Below are 13,796 nucleotides of genomic sequence, written 5' to 3'. Positions count from 1 at the left end.
GAAAGGGTGGACACTCCAATCCGGAACTGGAAATGGAGAGATGATAAGGTCTCTCCAGTAGCCAGGAATCTGCCGAACAGAAAATGGGAAAAAAAAATTACTTTTCTAACAGTAATACTATGAACATGTGTTTGTTTTTCACAATTAGGTACCTCAGGGTCACCAACAGACGTTTCTCAGCAGGAATTGCTCGATGGAATTGTGTGTCATGCCTGGTGATGGATCCTCGGACACGTTGCAGCAAGTCATTGAAACTCCGTTCAGACATCCTGGTGTAGTCAAAAAACTTCTGAGGGTTTGCACGTAGCTCTGTGTACAAAGAGTGGTAGGCTCCATGGCTCTCTCAGAGTTCAAGGATGGGGTATTGCCAGTAGCGACAACGACGTCTTCTCAGTCTTTGCCTTCCTCTTGACAAGCGAAGGCAACAGCCAATTTCAGTTGTAAATCCCGATGATCATAGAAGCTCTCCATGTCATGATCCATCTTGCAACTGGATACAGCAGCCAAAGACGATTTCCTCAGTGCAGTATCTATATATATCCCATGAGACACACCTACTGGGTGTCTGATATCAAGGAAATGCTACTGGACAGCATTGGAAATATCGAACGCATGCGCATAAGTAACGCAAACGCATGCACACGCAGTTTTTTTTGCCATCATGCGTAAGATGATGCAGATAAAAAAACCGCATATGCATGCATTTTTGCATGCGGACTCAAAAGCAAATGTGAACCTAGCCATTTACAGTGCCGGTGTGTTAGACTGTGCAGATGTGTTACACAGTGTCGATGTGTTACACAGTGCCGAATTATACAGTGCCGGTGTGTTACACCGTGCCCCGGTGTGTTACACAGTGCCGAATTATACAGTGCCGGTGTGCCCCGGTGTGTTACACAGTGCCGGTGTGTTACACAGTGCCGATGTGTTACACAGAGCCAGCCGAATTATACAGTACCGGCGTGTTATATAGTGCCGAGTCATACAGTATCGGTGTGTTACACAGTGCCGAGTGGTACAGTGCCAGTGTGTTACACAGTGCCGAGTTATACAGTGCCGGTGTGTTACACGGTGCCGAGTTATACAGTTTCGAGTTATACTGTGACAGTGTGGTATACCGTGCCAATGTGTTATACAGTGCCAGTGAAATACACAGTGCCGGTGTGTTATACAGTGCAGAGTTATACAGTGCTGGTGTGTTACACAGTGCCGAGTTATACAGTGCCAGTGTGTTATACCGTGCCGGTGTGTTATACAATGTCAAGTTATACAGTGCCAGTGTGTTAGAGTGCCGAGTTATGCCGTGCCGGTGTGTTATACAGTGCCGAGTTATGCCGTGCCGGTGTGTTATACAGTGCCAAGTTACACAGTGCCGAGTTATACAGTGCTGGTGTGTTATATCATGCCGATGTGTTACACAGTGCCGAGTTATACAGTGCCGGTGTGTTATATAGTGCCGAGTTACACAGTGCTGAGTTATACCGTGCCGGTGTGTTACACCGTGCCGGTGTGTTATACAGTGTCAAGTTATACAGTGCTGGTGTGTTACACAGTGTCGGTGTGTTATACAGTGCCGAGTTATACCATGCCGGTGTGTTACACAGTGTCGAATTACACAGTGCCGTGTGTTATACCGTGCCGATGTGTTACACAGTGCTGGTGTGTTATACCATGCCGGTGTGTTACACCGTGCCAAGCTAGACGGTGCCGATGCGTTATACAGTGCCGAGTTATACAGTGCCGCTGTGTTACACAATGCCGGCGTGTTGCACAATGCCGAGTTATACAGTACCAGTGTGTTACACAATGCCGATGTGTTACACCGTGCCGGTGCGTTATACAGTGTCAAGTTATACAGTGCTGAGTTATACAGTGCTGGTGTGTTTATACAGTGCTGGTGTAGAGTGCTGACTTATACAGTGCCGGTGTTTTATACTGTGTCGGTGTGTTACACCGTTCCGGTGCGTTATACAGTGTCAAGTTATACAGTACTGAGTTATACAGTGCTGGTGTGTTTATACAGTGCTGGTGTAGAGTGCTGACTTATACAGTGCCGGTGTTTTATACTGTGTCGGTGTGTTACACCGTTCCGGTGCGTTATACAGTGTCAAGTTATACAGTACTGAGTTATACAGTGCTGGTGTGTTTATACAGTGCTGGTGTAGAGTGCCGACTTATACAGTGCCGGTGTTTTATACTGTGTCGGTGTGTTACACAGTGCCGAGTTGCACAGTGCCGGTGTGTTATACAGTGTTGAATTATACAGTGCTGGTGTGTTACAAAGTGCCGTGTGTTATACCGTGCCGATGTGTTATACTGTGCCGGTGTGTTACACAGTGCCGGTGTGTTATACAGTTCCGGTGTGTTACACCATGCCGATGTGTTAGTGCCAGAGTGTTATGCAGTGCCGATGTGTTATACAGTGCTGAGTTTCACAGTGCCAGTGTGTTACACAGTGCCGTGTTGTACAGTGCCAGTGTGTTATACAGTGCCGAGTTATACCGTGCCTTTGTATTACACCGTGCCAGTGTATTACACAGTGCCGAGTTACAGTGCCTTGTGAAAGTATTCGGCTCCCTGGAACTTTTCAACCTTTTCCCATATATCATGCTTCAAACATAAAGATACCAAATGTAAATTTTTGGAGAAGAATCAACAACAAGTGGGACAGAATTGTGAAGTTGAACGAAATTTATTGGTTATTTTAAATTTTTGTGGAAAGTCAAAAACTGCAAAGTGGGGCGTGCAATATTATTCGGCCCTTTTAACTTAATACTTTGTTGCTCCACCTTTTGCTGCGTTGCTGATTGGTCGCGGCCAGCTGGCCGCGACCAATCAGCAACAGGTGCAGTTCGATCGCGAATTGGCGCGGAATTTGAACGACGCACGCCACCCCTACCATCGGGAGATCTGCGGCGCTAGCCGCTGATCTCCTGATGATTGCCGCGGGTCATCTCCTGCCATAAGGATGTCAGCGGCGACGCAGCTGGGAGATGACCGTCGCTAGACTTATTGGTCACTCCTGGCCGGCCGCGACAGGTGCAATCCGCCGATGCGTTAGAATCGGGCCACCATCTAGTGTGTGTATATATATATAAGACCAATATTGATATCACCGCTATATGGTCAGTGGTAAATAATACCAATCCTACAGAACATATAATAGATTACAGCAGAGTTACAGATAATGAATTACTGCTGACATTCTTTCTGATGGAATCATTCACTTTTCACGTGTTTTCCATCTGGCCCAGACCGACATGACGACTCCTCCAGCCAGGACTCAGCTGCAGCGATTACAATAAAGACACGTTTCACTTCTCATATTTTCAGCACTGTCACCAATTGGACTATTCTCAACCTGCACAAACTGCTCATCCTGTTGATACCCCATTACTGAGCGCTGCTGCCGTATGTGTCCCTACTACTGCACCTATTGTGTGGTTCTGTGTGACCTCTAAATTTTAAAGCAACCCTCTAGAAAATAGTAATGTCGGGTGCAAGTGCCCTAGAAAACAGCACCCACGTTTTGTCTCCTAGAATGTAATATTGCCATGTGTGTGCCCCTTTGACAGTCACCGTAACCTGAGTTCCCCTATAACAATAAGTGCCCACTTTACATTTAATAATGTCCCAAGTCTCCCTCCCCTGTACAGCTCCTCTATACACAGTATAATGACCCCTCACTGTATACATACTGACCCCTTAATATCCCCAAACTATTTAATGGCTCCAACACTGTATGATGGCCCCGTCACCAGGGCTGTGGAGTCGGAGTTGGAGTCGGTATAAAATGGACCGACTACGACTCCTAAAATATATAATAAATTGGGTACAGTAGTTCAATGCAGAATGTGCTGAATATTTTTTCATAGGAATTTGGAAAGTTATGAAATGTCCTATAAATGGCTGTTCTATTCCTGATCGAAGGCTACATTCACACACAGCGTTTTTCCTGCGGTTTTTGAGGATATATTTTTCAGCTGAAAAAGCAGATCAGTTTTTTAAAAAAACGGGTTACCTGAAAGGTTTTTGAGCTCATAGATAGTGTTTTCAATAGCAAAAGCAGATTAGAAATCTGCTCCATCCATTTATCCATATCTTATCTGTACCAAAAACAATGAAAGCCTGGTAGCACACAGACTAAAGGTACTGTCACACTTAGCGATGTACCAGCGATCCCGACCAGCGATATGACGCGGTCAGGATCGCTGGTACATTGCTAAGTGGTCGCTAGTGAGCTGCCACACAGGCAGATCTCACCAGTGACATCGCTGGGGACGGGGATCGCTACTTACCTGTCACACCAGGCGATCCTGCGTCCTCCCGCCCGGCTCCACGCATCGCTCGTCCTCACAGCAGGAAGCTGACGACGAGAAACAGTCCTGAGCGATAACCAGCGGGGGAGCCGGTCGTAGGTAAGTATCAGACACAGAGATATCGCTAGCAATATCGCTATAACGTCACTAGTTATAGCGATATTGCTAGCGATATCTCTTAGTGTGACATGCCCTTAACACTTTTTTAGCACCAGTCAGGTACACCTCATAGCTGCCCAAAAGGACGCCCAGGACAGGCATTGCTCGTCTTCAGTAACACATCAACATCAGTTGATAGTTGGAATAAATAGACTGCATTCATCACCACATCTTAAGGTGCAGGCTTTATTTTCAAGTGTAGGGGTGTGCAATATGAGGTTCTGCAGCAGCTGAGGTGTGCGGTATGAGGTTCTGCAGAACAGTATGAGGTTCTGCCCCCCCCAGGTTTGATCCTGGCTCCGCCCATGGTGTGAATGTAGCCTGAGGATCTAGGCTTTGTCTTAGCTGAGATAAGTCATAGTGTATATATATATATTGGCATTCTCTTGATGAGCTTCAAGAGGTAGTCATCGGAAATGGTTTTCACTTCACAGGTTTGCCCTGTCAGGTTCAATAAATGGGATTTCTTGCCTTATAAATGGGGTTGTGACCATCAGTTGTGTTGTGCAGAAGTCTGGTGGATACATAGCTGATAGTCCTACTGAATAGACTGTTAGCTGTTTTTTTCTTGCCATAATACAAATTCTAAGTAAAGAAAAACAAGTGGTCATCATTACTTTAAGAAATGAAGGTCAGTCAGTCCGAAAAATTGGGAAAACTTTGAAAGTGTCCCCAAGTGCAGTGGCAAAAACCATCAAGCACTACAAAGAAACTGGCTCACATGAGGACCGCCCCAGGAAAGGAAGACCAAGAGTCACCTCTGCTGCGGAGGATAAGTTCATCCGAGTCACCAGCCTCAGAAATCGCAGGTTAACAGCAGCCCAGATTAGAGATCAGGTCAATGCCACACAGAGTTCTAGCAGCAGACACATCTCTACAACAACTGTTAAGAGGAGACTTTGTGCAGCAGGCCTTCATGGTAAAATAGCTGCTAGGAAACCACTGCTAAGGACAGGCAACAAGCAGAAGAGACTTGTTTGGGCTAAAGAACACAAGGAATGGACATTAGACCAGTGGAAATCTGTGCTTTGGTCTGATGAGTCCAAATTTGAGATCTTTGGTTCCAACCACAGTGTTTTTGTGCGACGCAGAAAAGGTGAACGGATGGACTCTACATGCTTGGTTCCCACCGTGAAGCATGGAGGAGGAGGTGTGGGGGTGCTTTGCTGGTGACACTGTTGTGGATTTATTCAAAATTGAAGGCATTCTGAACCAGCATGGCTACCACAGCATCTTGCAGCGGCATGCTATTCCATCCGGTTTGCGTTTAGTTGGACCATCATTCATTTTTCAACAGGACAATGACCCCAAACACACCTCCAGGCTGTGTAAGGGCTATTTGACCAAGAAGGAGAGTGATGGGTGCTACTTCAGATGACCTGGCCTCCACAGTCACCAGACCTGAACCTAATCGAGATGGTTTGGGGTGAGCTGGACCGCAGAGTGAAGACAAAAGGGCCAACAAGTGCTAGGCATCTCTGGGAACTCCCTCAAGACTGTTGGAAGACCATTTCCAGTGACAACCTCTGGAAGCTCATCAAGAGAATGCCAAGAGTGTGCAAAGCAGTAATCAAAGCAAAAGGTGGCTACTTTGAAGAACCTAGAATATAAGACATATTTTCAGTTGTTTCACACTTTTTTGTTAATTATATAATTCCACATGTGTTAATTCGGAGTTTTGATGCCTTCAGAGTGAATCTACAATTTTCATAGTCATGAAAATAAAGAAAACTCTTTGAATGAGAAGGTGTGTCCAAACTTTTGGTCTGTACTATATATGTAATCGATATTATACAGTGTATTACATATTTACAATTTATTACAGTTTTTGTGTTCTAAAGTTGTATTCCAATAAATAGAACATAATATCTATCTAAATATCTTCATTATTGTATCATAAGAATGATTAAATGTCTGATGATCACATTGTACTACAAAAAAATTTTCACTTAAATATAAGCAATATATGTGGGAGTCGGAGTCGGTGTAAGGGAAATTGAGGAGTCAGAGTCGCAAGTTTGGCTTACCGACTCCACAGCCCTGCCCGTCACTATAATCCCCACACTGTATGATGGCCCCCTAGATAGCATCCATTATAGCATAATACACCAGATAATCCTCAATATAGTATAATGCACTCCCCATAGGCAGAGTCTACAATATAATGCACTCCCCATAGGCAGTCTATAGTATAATGAACCCCCATAGGCAGCCTCTGTATTATATTACACTCCCATAGGCAGCCTCTATATTATAATGCACCCCCATAGGTAGTCTCTATATTATAATGCACCCCCATAGGCAGCCTCTCTATTATAATGCACCCCCATAGGCAGCCTCTATATTATAATGCACCCCCATAGGTAGTCTCTATATTATAATGCACCCCCATAGGCAGCCTCTCTATTATAATGCACCCCCATAGGCAGCCTCTCTATTATAATGCACCCCCATAGGCATTCTCTCTATTATAACGCACCTCCATAGGCAGCCTCTCTATTATAATGCACCCCCATAGGCAGCCTCTCTATTATAATACACCCCCATAGGCAGCCTCTGTATTATAATACACCCCCATAGGCAGCCTCTGTATTATAATGCACCCCCATAGGCAGCCTCTGTATTATAATGCACCCCCATAGGCAGCCTCTGTATTATAATGCACCCCCATAGGCAGCCTCTATATTATAACGCACCCCCCATAGGCAGCTTCTGTATTATAATGCACCCCCATAGGCAGCCACTATATTATAATGCACCCCCATAGGCAGCCTCTGTATTATAATGCACCCCCATAGGCAGCCTCTATATTATAATGCACCCCCATAGGTAGTCTCTATATTATAATGCACCCCCATAGGCAGCCTCTCTATTATAATGCACCCCCATAGGCAGCCTCTCTATTATAATGCACCCCCATAGGCATTCTCTCTATTATAACGCACCTCCATAGGCAGCCTCTCTATTATAATGCACCCCCATAGACAGCCTCTCTATTATAATACACCCCCATAGGCAGCCTCTGTATTATAATACACCCCCATAGGCAGCCTCTGTATTATAATGCACCCCCATAGGCAGCCTCTGTATTATAATGCACCCCCATAGGCAGCCTCTGTATTATAATGCACCCCCATAGGCAGCCTCTATATTATAACGCACCCCCCATAGGCAGCTTCTGTATTATAATGCACCCCCATAGGCAGCCACTATATTATAATGCACCCCCATAGGCAGCCTCTGTATTATAATGCACCCCCATAGGCATTCTCTCTATTATAATGCACCCCCATAGGCAGCCACTATATTATAATGCACCCCCATAGGCAGCCTCTCTATTATAATGCACCCCCATAGGCAGCCTCTCTATTATAATGCACCCCCATAGGCATTCTCTCTATTATAACGCACCTCCATAGGCAGCCTCTCTATTATAACGCACCCCCATAGGCAGCCTCTCTATTATAATACACCCCCATAGGCAGCCTCTGTATTATAATACACCCCCATAGGCAGCCTCTGTATTATAATGCACCCCCATAGGCAGCCTCTGTATTATAATGCACCCCCATAGGCAGCCTCTATATTATAATGCACCCCCCATAGGCAGCTTCTGTATTATAATGCACCCCCATAGGCAGCCACTATATTATAATGCACCCCCATAGGCAGCCTCTGTATTATAATGCACCCCCATAGGCAGCCTCTCTATTATAATGCACCCCCATAGGCATTCTCTCTATTATAATGCACCCCCATAGGCAGCCTCTATATTATAATGCACCCCCATAGGCAGCCTCTATATTATAATGCACCCCCATAGGCAGCTTCTCTATTATAATGCACCCCCATAGGCATTCTCTCTATTATAATGCACCCCCATAGGCAGCCTCTATATTATAATGCACCCCCATAGGCAGCCTCTATATTATAATGCACCCCCATAGGCAGCCTCTATATTGTAATGCACCCCCATAGGCAGCCTCTCTATTATAATGCACCCCCATAGGCAGCCTCTCTATTATAATGCACCCCCATAGGCAGCCTCTCTATTATAATGCACCCCCATAGGCATTCTCTCTATTATAATGCACCCCCATAGACAGCCTCTATATTATAATGCACCCCCATAGGCAGCCTCTATATTATAATGCACCCCCATAGGCAGCCTCTATATTATAATGCACCCCCATAGGCAGCCTCTATATTATAATGCACCCCCATAGGCAGCCTCTCTATTATAATGCACCCCCATAGGCAGCCTCTATATTATAATGCACCCCCATAGGCAGCCTCTGTATTATAATGCACCCCCATAGGCAGCCTCTCTATTATAATGCACCCCCATAGGCATTCTCTCTATTATAATGCACCCCCATAGACAGCCTCTATATTATAATGCACCCCCATAGGCAGCCTCTATATTATAATGCACCCCCATAGGCAGCCTCTATATTATAATGCACCCCCATAGGCAGCCTCTATATTATAATGCACCCCCATAGGCAGCCTCTATATTATAATGCACCCCCATAGGCATTCTCTCTATTATAATGCACCCCCATAGGCAGCCTCTCTATTATAATGCACCCCCATAGGCAGCCTCTCTATTATAATGCACCCCCATAGGCATTCTCTCTATTACAATGCACCCCCCATAGGCAGCCTCTATATTATAATGCACCCCCATAGCCAGCTTCTCTATTATAATGCACCCCCATAGGCATTCTCTCTATTATAATGCACCCCCATAGGCAGCCTCTATATTATAATGCACCCCCATAGGCAGTCTCTATATTATAATGCACCCCCATAGGCAGCCTCTATATTTTAATGCACCCCCATAGGCAGCCTCACTATTATAATGCACCCCCATAGGCAGCCTCTATATTATAATGCACCCCCATAGGCAGAGTCTGTAGTATAATGAACCCCCATAGGCAGCCTCTCTATTATAATGCACCCCCATAGGCATTCTCTCTATTATAATGCACCCCCATAGGCAGCCTCTATCTTATAATGCACCCCCATAGGCAGTCTCTATATTATAATGCACCCCCATAGGCAGCCTCTATATTATAATGCACCCCCATAGGCAGCCTCTGTATTATAATGCACCCCCATAGGCAGCCTCTGTATTATAATGCACCCCCATAGGCAGCCTCTCTATTATAATGCACCCCCATAGGCAGCCTCTATATTATAATGCACCCCCCCATAGGCAGCCTCTATATTATAATGCACCCCCCATAGGCAGCCTCTATATTATAATACACCCCCATAGGCAGCCTCTCTATTATAATGCACCCCCATAGGCAGCCTCTGTATTATAATGCACCTCAATAGGCAGCCTTTGCATTATAATGCACCCCTATAACAAAAATAATAAATCCAGTACTCACCTCTCTTGCTTTCGGCTCTCAGACACTGAGAGGGGGATGATGTGAGGAGCGCTCGCGCCTTCTCTCATCAATGCAGTCAGCTGTATCGGCTAGATGCCGATACAGCTGACCCTGCGATGACGGGCAGGGGGCCCACTGCTGGCACAGGGCCCCGCATCGCCTGCTCAGGGGCCCCATAGCGGCCAGGCGGCAGAGCAGGGAGATCGATTCTCCCTGCTCTGCCGCACAATGTAACTATCGGTGCGCTACGCACACCGATACAGTTACAGTAGCGTAGCTCAGGGTGGGCCCCCTCAGAGAACGGGGCCACCACCCCCTCTGCCCCCGGTAGCTATGCTACTGGCCGGTGTGTTACACAGTGCCGGTGTGTTACACAGAGGCAAGTTATACAGTGCCGGAGTGTTACATAGTGTCGAGTTATACAGTGCCGGTGTGTTATACCGTGCCGAGTTATACCGTGCCGGTGTGTTACACAGTGCCGAGTTATACAGTGCCGGTGTGTTACACAGTGCTGAGTTATACAGTGCCGGTGTGTTACACAGTGCTGAGTTATACAGTGCCGGTGTGTTACACAGTGCTGAGTTATACAGTGCCAGTGTGTTACACAGTGCTGAGTTATACAGTGCCGGTGTGTTATACCTTGCCGGTGTGTCACACAGTGCCGAGTTAAAGAGTGCTGGTGTGTTATACCATGCCGGTGTGTTTCACAGAGCCGAGTTAAACAGTGCCGGTGTTTACACAGTGCCGAGTTGTACAGTTCCAGTGTGTTACACAGTGCCGAGTTGTACAGTGCCAGTGTGTTACACCGTGTCGGTGTGTTATACTGTGCCTGTATATTATACAGTGCCGGCGTGTTGTACATTGCCAAGTTATGCAATGCCATGTATATTCTACACTGCCAGCGTGTTATACCACTTTGGTGTATTTAATGTGCCTGTGTATTAGCAGTGTGGTGTGTTATACTATGCCTGAATTTTACGATGAGGATGCATGATAAATTTTCTTCTGATGACTCCTCCATGAAGGCGATACTTTTGCAGGTGTCTCTGAAGAGTAGAACAATGTACCACAACTTCAGAGTCTGCTAAATCTTCCTTAAGGTGTTTTGCAGTCAAGCAGAGGTTGTCATTTGCCTCTAGCAATCCTACAAACAGCTCTCATTGAAATTGTGCTTGGTCTTCTTGGCCTTATTTTTACCTCCACTGTTCCTGGTAACTGCCATTTCTTAATTACATTTCAAACTGAGGAAAGGGTGACTTAAAAACACCTTTCTGTCTTCTTTTAGCATTATCCTGCATTGTGGGCCTCCACCATTTTCAGAGCACTAGTCAGCTGCTTAGAAGAACCCATGGCTGCTGTATTTTGGCACAAAATTAGACGGGGCTGAGATAAAGCTGGGAAATTTGCATTACCTGTCCTTTCCTAACGAAGATAGTGAGCAAGCCATAATACTAACAGGCTAATAAAAGGGAACCTGTCAGCAGGATTGTGCACAGTAACCTACCGACAGTGCCAGGTCGGTGCCTTTAGACTGATTACCTTGGTTGATGAAATCCGTCTTGTTGTTGTTTCTGAATCTTTATTTTCAGTTTTGTGTGAGCGACAGGGCCGGACTGGGACTGAAAATCAGCCCTGGCACACCAACCAAAGCAGCCCACGTGCTATAATAATATTATATTATATAGATATATATATATATATATATACACACACACACGCACACACACACATACATTTTTTTTTTTTTTTAAATGGGAGAATATCTTCAATACAACCTTTTCTCTACAGTTTGTTAAATCAGAAATATCTGGGAATTCTACAGATCCACAGAAACATATTTTACATAGAACAGACGTCTGGTCCCACAGGATAAATTCACAACGCTTTTTTTGGTTGCAGGTTTGCGTGTGGTAATTCTGCTTCATATTGCCTTACTATAAGTGGATTGCTCTTACTTGAATCGACCACAAAGCTACCATTTGTAATTATATTAGCATTGCGGAAAAACAAGTGGTGGAAAACATACATGTACATCAAATAGTTTAGTACTGTAGCTGGAACTTCCCATCATAACACACGTGTAATAAACTTAACAGGAAGAAGTCATGATAAGAACAAATTTTTTTTTTATTAAGTTATAGTATTTCCACTACAAAAATTAAATATATAGTGAAAACACAATCTCAAAACATTGAGACAATGAAAAACATTAACCAAAAAAATCTGTGCAATCTTTGAGCAAACTTTGGTCTGCTGATTGAGGTATTTTACGTTATTAATTCACAAGATGAATAAAACATTCATTATTCATAAAAATGCAGCATGTCAGAAAAGATAAATAACATAAGAAAATTGCAATATACAGTGCCTTGCAAAAGTATTCGGCCCCCTGGAACTTTTCAACCTTTTCCCACATATCATGCTTCAAACATAAAGATACCAAATGTAAATTTTTGGTGAAGAATCAACAACAAGTGGGACACAATTGTGAAGTTGAATGAAATCAGGGCTGATATACAGTATACTATACTCACTCAGACACCTGTGCAGGAGCGCGATGCCGGGTAGCCACAAACCAAGCAGGATGGCGACATCGCAAGAAGGGAGGCGCTGGACCTGGAGCTGCGACATCCATCGGACCGGACTGCATCGGACCGCCCCCCCAAACTTATTTTTCTTATCTTGCTGCAGCCAAGAATTCCACTTATTCCATCTGATTAGTTTATGATTTTAAACGCCTCCAGTTTCCAGTTCAACTGCTATTTGCAATGTCTATTAACAAGGCTCAGGGACAGTCCTTTAAAGTAGTATGGATCGATTTGCAATCTCCATGCTTTTTCTCATGGTCAACTTTACGTGATCTGTTCAAGAGTCGGAACTGCCAAAAATCTGTTCATCTTTGCACCGAAAGGAAAAAACAAAAATCTTGAATGAGTTGAAAATAAAATACTATCAATACTTGGGTAATCAATTAGTTAATTTGTGTTACAAATCTGTAGTGTTGAATATATGATGTGAAATGTTTTTATGAGCAATATAATCATTATAATTTGTTATAACTAACCAGAGTTGGTTACTATGCTCAGGCAACGCCGAGCTCTTCAGCTAGTTTTTAAATAAAAAAGTAAAAGTGTTTTGTTTCATTTATAATAAAGGATTTTTATTTCATATGTATATGGAGGTGCTGGGGCTGATATATACAGGTGCTGGAGTCTGGTGTATATACAGGGGCAGGCTGGTGTATACACAAGTGCTGGTGGAGATACATTGCTGGGGCTGGGTATATACAGGTGTTGGGACTGTTGTATATATAGGACCTGTATACACATCAGCCCCAACAACGTATATCCACCAGCACCTGTGAATACACACCAGACCCAGCATCTACATCCCCCCAGACCTTGTATATACATACACATCAGCGCAGGCAGATGGCGGCCCCCCAGTCCTGCCCTGTATATACATCCACATCAGCGCAGGCAGACGGCGGCCCCCCAGTCCCTGTATATACATCCACACTGGCAGATGACAGCCCCCCCAGCCCTGCATATATATTTATATCCATCACATCAGTGCACCCCCCTAGCCTCTTTTAACTCACCCCCGGCCCACAACGCTTTGAATGAACTTCAGCCTGCCCTGAGCCCAGCGCGCGGGGGTAGGAGTGGAGTCACGCACAGCAGCTCCCACTGCCCAGACTCCTCTGGTCCCTGGATAAATTCCTGCTTCCTGGCCTGGGTCGGTGAACGCGGCCGCGGCGACGCCATTGATAGGCCAGTGTCTGTGCCTGGCGCAGGCAGCTAATGACGGAAGAGCATAGCAGAGGCGTGCTCTTTCCGGCTCTCCGGTGCTGATCACTCTCCCTGGGTCTGCGCTGCCTCCCTGCTGCTGCTAAGGATGTTTGCTTACCAGCTGC

This window comes from Dendrobates tinctorius, unplaced genomic scaffold, assembly GCF_039654945.1.
Source record: "Dendrobates tinctorius isolate UK_male_01 unplaced genomic scaffold, ASM3965494v1 ptg000154l, whole genome shotgun sequence".
In the NCBI taxonomy this organism is placed as follows: Eukaryota; Metazoa; Chordata; class Amphibia; order Anura; family Dendrobatidae; genus Dendrobates; species Dendrobates tinctorius.
This window is presented reverse-complemented; position numbering follows the sequence as displayed.